Genomic DNA, 9,685 nt, shown 5'->3' with positions numbered 1-9,685 from the left:
TTTTTCTTTCCACAAATTGGCTTCAGTGGTTGGTTGGTTTTTCCTAGCCGTTGGAATCTTTTCTTCTCATAATTGGAGCATTTTTGTATTGGTAATTGATGTTGTACGTGCATGTGTACAAGCGTTGTATTATTTAGACGTATGATAATATACTCGATGTTTTTTTCTAACTGTCTTCACATACGGCAACATGATACATTACTCATTGTTTTTTTTATTTTTTTTTTAAAATTAAAAAAAAACTGGTGGTCTAATCGTGAGGATCCGTGTACTTTTAGGACTTGTGCCATATTTAAGGATTCTTCAGAGAAATCTGTGTATGTGGAAGTTACATAACCATAGTTTTTTTTCTCATAAATGTTAGATCTACATTGAGTCTGCTTTGAATTAAGCACGTATAGTGACTGCGAGGAGTAAGCAATGAAATTTAAAATTTTCAGATTACACAATTGATCATGAATTTAAAAAAAAAGATACAATTAAATGCATACTTTTTTAATTATACGTAAAATGCAATTTATGAAACGTATTATTATTGTTCAAATTTTTGACATCTTATAAATCAATGTGGACCTAAAAATACGCAGAAATGTTATGGAGCTGTCTGGGTCATACTTTGGAATTTACTTTTAAAACAACCCTCGGTCAAATAATTTGTCAATTATATTATTACTCATTGTTTCTGATTTCAAAATGTCATTTTGATTTAATATTGCACTGCATCTTAATAACATGTATCGAAGCTTACAGTCATTTAGTATTTATTTCCCTACTGCATTAACTATAGTTTTTTCTCTTCAAAGAAGAATATGAAACACAGTAGCTTCAATATCTTCATTTACCAATGAACATTTAAGATTTGAAAAAAAAACTTTTTAAAAACATTTTGAGATGACCCTGTTCTCGGAAAAAAGGTGTAATTTGTTTTAGAGTTTTCGACACCAAATACACATCACTTACACCGCTTTGCCTGTAATTTCTCAATTTGTGCGTTGTTTTTCAATCAGGTGCTGGATGACTGCATGTCAAATTTTAGGGTTTTACAAATTAACATTCGGCACACACAACCTCTTTTCAACCACTCAAAGGATTTATAGACAATATAAAGAAAAGTTTAGATATGTACGACATTAAGTAGTGTTGGGTCCCTGCTAAGGGAGATAATCAAAATGACGGGTTTTACATTTTTACATAGCGGAAAAAGCACAATTCTCTTAACCGGCTCAATTTATTTTAATAACATTTTATATGAAGGTTAGGTATAAAATATAGATGACTATGAAGAAAGATGATTGATAGAAAATGATTTGAAAGTAATTATAACTTGGTCTTTTTACACAAGTACCATACCGTGACGAATGTGAAAAGGGGACTAAGGTTACTTAGTAAGTTCTTTTCCCCTTCTTGAAGACATGACATAAGCAACCCTGCGAGTTTTTCCAGAAATGCGTCCGAAATGCAAATTTGCTTCTGTTCTCTGGTTTTTCCTGAGTTTTATATGGCTGTATATGTTAATCTTTTGAATAATGTAGAAATGATCCGTACCAAAGAGTAATGTATGGAACCAATATTCTAGCGGAAATCAAAGGTAATTAAAGGAATATAATGCAAGGGTAAAGACCAGACAAGGAAAAAGACGCACACAATAAAATATATGAAATAACAAACGTAGCACGTACAAAGAAACAAAGGAAATGAGCAGCTTGGACTCCTCTAAAAACTGGGAGTATGGATCTGATGCCTCGGTCTTTGCTTTTCTAGAAAACCCGCCGAGTTACTCATAAATTATCAAGTCCGGGCACACCATTTGATAGTTCAATCTATTTTATTCAAGTCTTATTTAATGTAATTTACTTAATGAAATCTTAAATCAGACATCTTCACGTTGACACAGTGATAATATTAAATGGATGTCTAGCAATATAAAAATAAGAGATGTGGTATGATAGCAAATGAGACAGCCATCCACCAAAAGGCAAGCAACGAACAACTAAACTTCTACAGATCACCATAAGGTCTTCAATGATGGACAATACCCATATATGTAAAAGGACCAAAAATAAAGGAAGTGAAACATTCATAAGAAACGACAATCGACCTGATCTATAGAAAAAAATATAAAATGAACAACGATAAACATTAAAATCAACGACAACCACTGGACCACAGGTTTCTGGCTTGGGACATGCACATAAAGTATGAGGCGGAATTAAACATGTTTGTGAGCGCTCAACCCTACCCTAACCTGGAAGAGTGGTTGGAAAACTCAATAAAACGAACTGTAAAAATCTGTTGAATTCGAATTAAACTCTTAAGATCGATACAGTATACAAACACTTTAACGAAGAGTAGTCATTTTTTTTTCTGTAACCTAGTTCAAAATCCAAAAGCAACTGATAAGCGCACCTTGTTTACTAAAAAAGTGCAATGCAAAAAGGATAATTGTCCAAAAGTATATGCATGATACCTTATGAATCAAACTCTGTATGCTCCTTTTGTCGCCGATTTTCGAAGATTTATGATAAATAAATGCGTTCTTTTCGGCAAGTGCTAATTGTTTGTTTGTTTTATATGTCCTATGGTGAAGACTAGTCATAAATTTCTTACATCCATTTCATCTCATCACAACTATATCAAGTATAAAGTTATATTGGCAGAAAAAAAATAATGCTCATTTTTTGGTTACCGCGATGAGCCTAAATCATTGAATATTTACCATGCGTTTTTTAACAATTTCACCATGGGGAATCTTCCGTAACAACCCTAAATCGAAACCCCGTTAAATACCTTACTGGTGGTATTTTGGTTTCTTAAATTTTCATAATTTTTCTTATATAATTGTTCTTGCACCAAATGTTGTTCATGTATTGGTGTCCGTTACATCAACTTAATGTCTACGTAGCTGTTATAGAAATAGTAATTTATATCAACAACTTTGCATTGAATGGTGTGCATTTTAAAGCATAAAAAAAGAATATTTTATTTTTCTTTTATGATAGCATTTACTTTTATTCAAAATAGAGGAGAATCGAATCCAAATACGGAGAAGTACTGAGTTACTTTTATTTTATTCTAAAGGGGTTTTCATATAGTTTGATATAAATTGCATCATCGAGGTCAGTTCGAGATTTATATTTATTATGCAACTTTCTTTCTTATTTGATATAAATCATGAAATGTTGCTCTAAAATATTTTTTTTCTAAATCAGGAAATGATTTTTACTATTTATTTTTTTAACAATGATCGATACTTTCTGCATAAAGATAAATAAGGCAAGATTTATAATTTACATAGATATAATGAAAATATCATCGTTTGGTCTAGTTTTTTTTTTTAGTTGTAGATGTGAGATGTCTTTGTCATGTTAAATCAAATCTTGTAAATCATTAAGTCAAAAGAATTATTCATAAGGTGTCTCTTTGTTTCTCGCACCAAGCAATGGCTTACTGTTTTTGTAACATAACTTTAATCGCTTTCCGATCAATATCCAACCTCGATGCATTTAGCCTGTTATAAAATAACTTTAAAGATCAGAGATAAGGATTTTTGTCTGTTGTTCATACAGTTTAAATTTGTTGTGTGGTACGTTATGGTTTAGAGTAATCATTCTAAAAAGAGTATATTGATTGCCGATTTTGTTTCAATGATATTTTCGCAATGATTTCAAATATAGATTTGTTCCATACTGATAATATTAATACAATCTTTGTTTGGGGGTAATTACAAGCAATTACTAAGTGTTGAATAGTAGCAATCTCAGTTATAAATGTATGGTCCTGATTCAATTGTGCATTTATAAGTCTTTGATATAGTGAATCGATAGAACTAGATATAAGGCCTCTTAACATTCAGATTGTCCTCTGTTGATCAATAGGTTTTCGGAGTCTCTCTACGAAGAACATTTCTTGTGTTAAATATTTTGTTTATTGTTTAAAACTGTAAAAATGTGGACATCATTCCAACACCCGTAGGATGTGCAGGATAATGGTCATTTTAAAAAGGAACTCGAAGGCTTTCTAGAGTTTAATACATTTATGTGCTGCACGCTCGATTCATGTCAAGTGTATCTTTGTCTATACAAACCCACTTGTACGAGCAGATAGGGGATTTAGATCCATTATTAGATGTATTATTGAGTGAATTTTTTTGTATTTTTTGTTTGGTTTGGTTTGGTTTGGATTTTTTTATTTGTTTGTTTTTATGTTTGTTTTTTTTTGTTTCAATTCATGTTTGACCTTACATTAATTGGGATGGTTAGGGCCTTATAAAACTAGTTTTACCCCAGACTTGTACCTGTCCACAGTCAGGAAGTGTCCGTCATTAATGTGTCGTTGAAGAAGGGTAATGTTTTGTTACCGCTGATTTTTATTACTTTTGTTGTCGGGGCCTCTCAAAGCACACTTATTGTGTGTTTAGTTTACAATTGTTGAAGACATTTTGTTGATCTTTGAAAGTATTTACTATTTTGTATTTCGGTTACACGCTGGAGCATTTGTTGCATTTCACCATATCCGTTCTTTATTCATTGTATTACAAAAAAAATCGCCAAAACACTTAAGAAACATATCTAATATTATCATAACTTAAGTACTGTATTATACCACCTCGCACATAAATCCGGTTAAGATGCACACCCATTCGATACTGCAGGGGCGAAATCAAAGGACAGACCCTGGAACACATGTAATTGTAATGTATTTATGAAAACAACAAAAAAAATTGTATCTCACTTTGACTAATATATGAAATACAAAATGTTGATATTTTATTTTAAGGTAAAAGTAAATTTGATGTGGCATTTAATTTGATTAGTTCTGATTTGCAGGAACCGATCATTTGTAATTTAAGATAAGATCAGATCGGTCACTGGTCATCGGTTATCGATCGGTCAGCGACCAATCATTCATCGATCATCATTCCGTCAAATAGTTGCGTGCATCTGTGCAGGGACTGTATATGTATAAACCACTAGTAAGTGTAGAATTTCATATAATCAATATTTAACGCGAATGAGTCTGCGGTTTTGTACTGTTGGTAATGCCGAGCAACAAGGCTGTGATGGACCAACTTTCTCGGTTTTTTGTTCATCGGAAAATACGAGTTAAATAAATGCTTAAATTTGGAATTTTATTACGTCTAGCATGGATTATATATTTGATTGATCGAGGAAGCACTTGGATAATTGTTATGAAATGAGATTTAGAACAATACTATCGGTCCTATGACAAAATGAGTCTAATCGATTATTGAAGCCGAGAAATGACATTGTTTTAACCAAAAGCCCCCAAAAAATAAAAAATATGCCACGATCTGGCTCAATACTACTGAAATGTCATTTGGGTTACATGTAAGAACACTACATGTAAGAACACTACATGTCGAATGGGTAGTCAATAAACTACTTAATATTGAATGTTTCTGTGTTTATTTTTGTTTCATCATTCTTTTTGTGGCAGTTCAGTTAAAATATCTACGGCAATTTTATGCAACATCCAACATTCTCAATGTATAAAATTGCAACAACATCATCACTCTTTATATATACAATCATTATGAACATCTGATAGTTTTGAACAGAGTTTTGAGGCCAAAAAATATCGTCCTTAACTAAAAAATATCTATATGAAGTGTTTTCTCCATCGAATACCATTAGATTTTCCTTTTCATTGAGGTTCTTATCCTTCGGTAGTACATCAGTAGCAAGCATGAATTTGTCGACCTACATTACTCCAATGTTAAGTTTCATTCTCTGCATTTTGTGAAAGTATCATTAACTTTGAATAATCATTATTATAAAATATTAATGAAGAATTTTTTATCTTTATCCAAACTTATATAGGATAAACAACTTGAATTACTAGCTCTGTTTGGTGAAATAAAATGACGAATTAATTTAGCCATCTGGTGTATAGAGGCTAGAAACCACTAATTCCACTTCCCATAGGCTTCTATGCTAATTTCACAATATTCAATGGCTTCTCTGGACTTCACCTTAACTTTAACCTGCAGAGGACTATATATCAGCATGATTCTACATGTCAGCTCACAATCCTCAGAATGGCATGTGGGGTTAGCAGACTTGCAGTGTAGTACTGGTCACCGGAAGTGATGGGTCTATAAATAGCATGGGAAATTCCAGTGTTTTCACAAGACAGGGGTATATTTAAAAATCATTATGGAGATTAGGTTTCACATCAAAAGAAGCAAAATGCACCTATAAAATGTATAGAAATGTTTTTCCTTTGAGAAGCTGTTTAATTTTTTTAAATAAGATGAGTACTTTTTTCACAGCACTATCAGAAACAGGGGTGATTTCTGCGTAGGACTATTTTTGCGTACGTTCCAAATGCTCATTGGTTGAATTGGTGGTCTGTAACCTATAGAGACCTATTTCTTGATAAAATGATTCAAATTGACACATTTGGCTTAGGAAAGATAATTCAAAGCACAAAATAAATCATGGAAATAGTTGAAAGCATTGATTTTCAAGAATTAGAATTGACTGACCATTATAGAAATAGATACATGATATAAGTAAATCGTAAGGCCACCATGAACGATAATTAACTTTGTAGATGCACATTTTAATATTTCATTCAGTCTCGATGTATTTATAAAACAAATGTTAAACTCATCACATCATAATACGACAAATAACTTAAAAATATCATTCGAATCACTATGACATAAAACCATAAAACAAACAAACAAAAGAAAATTGGAAAATGTTCATCTGTCAATATGATCGAAGTACAGGACTAGTGTATACATGGGATAAGGAGAGTACACTTACGTGAGAATATTTCATGAAAGAAGAATACACATACAGTAGTGAAAAGTCTCATTGTACTCTATATTTAAACTGTTGAAGAACGTAATTTTTCAAAATACTTTTTTTCAAATCTATCATATCAGAAACATACTTTCAAAATTCTGTATGGCACTTTGACCAAAAACACTTTTTGTTGGTAATCGCACTTATATACCTGAGACGTTTAGATTTCCTACACGGACGATAACTAAACGCAGGTCTCACTAACCACTTCTAACGTTTCCATTACTTTACATGTTAAAAAAGTAATTTTTAAAGTTTCACTGTGAATTCCCACGACAAAAGACATCTTAAAGTTGCATACCATTGTAAAGCTTGGAAAATAAGGTTTTCAAAATCATTATGCTAATGGTACGATGATTGTAGAAATTCTTCACAAAAATTACTTGAATAAATAATACAGAAAATCCACATTTTTACCTTTTCTGCTAACTGACAGCATGGAGGCAAATTACTCACAAATGTAAACAATATTCATACACTTTTGTAGTAAATTACAAATATGATTTGTCATAGTACACATTGTCAGCTTTATTTTGACTACTTTTAATCAGAATATACACAAATAATGCACTTGCAATGCAAAGGTCTAGGTTCAGTGTGTTTTGGAACTACATAGGAGGGTGGCCATTTGACCCGGAAGTGGTTAGTGAGACCGCAAGCTAAACGCTCACCAAACGCACGATAGACGAACGCTCCCAGCAGAATTATAGTAAAATATTTACCATTTAAAACATTTTATACAGTTTCTTTACACTAACACAGGAGGAGGTGACTTCACTGAAGAAAAACAAATGACCTACCTGTTCAAATGAACTTGACCTTTTCTAATTGGTTATGTGGCTTTATCAGAAATATTTCAGAAAACTAAACAGAAGAATGAATTATAGAAAAAAATTTAAAAAAAAATAGGCAAAATTGTATCTTCCTCTTCTCGTTGAGAAAATTTTAAAGGGGGGCTCCCCTTACCACTTAAGTACCAACTTCGAAGCGGTGGCTGGGACCAAGGTCTATTAGTCCATCATGGGACTGGGATAAGATTTTTGGCCTATTCGAGAACTATCAATTTCCCAAAATATTGTGAATTTCCATATCTTCCTCTGTCGTTGAGAAATTTTCTCTTCGCCAGTTGTGGTTGACCAATTCTTTTGAAATTTTCATATGATTTTACTAATCACTATTTAATCTGGACTTTGTGGTCCCTGTCGTTTTAGAAAAAGGGGTCAAAAAGGGTAAAAATAGGTGTTTTATCAAAACCCATGTAGAATGTTTGTTCCTTTCCTATTTTAATTATTTTTTTTGTTGTGTTCTTTATTTCATTCTAGTAAACAAATGTTTCAGCAATTTTATGTGTTTTGGACCGATTTCAAGTTGTAGGCGATTAAGGTATGGCAACGACAAAAAAATCAACTTTTTAATTTTTGATCCGATTTTAATTTTTTTTATTGGATTCCTCATAAAAATCCCTGCCTGCATTTATCAGTCAAATTTCAGATATCTCTAATGTTTTTCAAATTATAAATGTTCAAAAAGGTGACATCCTAAAAAATCGTTTTTTTATTATAATTATTATTTTTTCCGATTAAAAAAATTCATTGGATTCTCATACAAATCCCTGCCTGCATTTACAATCAGATTTCAGATATCTTTTACGATTTCCGGTTAAAAGGGATCAAATGGGTCAAACCCGAAAAAAAATCGACTTTTTAAATTTTTGGTCCGATATTAAAATTATTATTGGATCCCTCGTAAAAAGCCCTACCTGAATTCTTCAATCAGATTTTAGACATCTCTTATGGTTTTCGAGTTGTAAGGTGTAAAAGGAGCCCACCCGAAAAATCGACATTTTTTATTTTGGTTCGATTCCGAAAAAACAAATTTTACTGGATTCCTCATAAAAATCTCTCCCTTCATTTAGCTTAGAAATTTCAGATATCTCTTATGCTTTCCGAGTAATTATTGGTCAAATTTCCACAACCCAAAAATCTACTTTTTTATTTAATCCGTTTTGATTTTTTTAATTATTTAACTTTAAACTTGTGTGCAATATAGTGTCCAAACCATATAAATTGTAAGCCCTTATGCTTAAGTGTATCAAAAACTAAAATTGTGTCCCAATTGTTCTGGGTTCGACCACTTCAGTCATATCATGCTGCGCTCGGTGGAACTTTTTAATTAAAATTTTCTAAACGACAGAAGAATAAATGGAAATTCCCAATATTTTGGGAATTGAGAGTCCTTAAGTCTGCATATCATCCCAGTAACAAGATGGACTAATGGACCTATAGACCTTTGTCCCGCAGATTGACTTCGAATTTGGTTCATTATTTTATTTTCGACGTTTTTTGCAGTTCTAAGCGACTAGATCTTACTCCTTTTTTTACAAAATGGGGCGAGGTTTCTTTAGTTGCATTATAGGTCCCCAGTATGTGGAAGCTTAGCCCTAGTAGGGACCCAGGGGATCAAATCCTAATGAAGCTGTCTGAATAAATCGAATTTGAATTAAAAAAAATATCAGAACGAACTAATTCGTTATTTTTGTTGAGAAACAATTTATACAGGTTTGTAATAGAAAAATGAATTGAAAAAAGCAACACGTTATATTTAACTCGTCAAGCTCAAGATATCAACCGGATGTTACAAGGACTTATTTTGGTAACAAATTTGACTGTATCTTTCATCAAAATTTCTTCCCCGCTACCAATACAACGGAAAGAAAATTGGACTTTTTGAAATGCTTTCTGCGCTGGAAGGAATCTTGAATAGTTACCGTCTTGTACTATTGAAGTAAAAGATCTGTCATATATGTAACAAGTACATACAACGGTGGTGATATTTATCCTTTCTCCAGT

The sequence above is a fragment of the Perna viridis genome, chromosome 3 (genome assembly GCF_037379345.1).
Source record: "Perna viridis isolate PV_CMFRI_1.1 ecotype Kerala chromosome 3, ASM3737934v1, whole genome shotgun sequence".
In the NCBI taxonomy this organism is placed as follows: Eukaryota; Metazoa; Mollusca; class Bivalvia; order Mytilida; family Mytilidae; genus Perna; species Perna viridis.
This window is presented reverse-complemented; position numbering follows the sequence as displayed.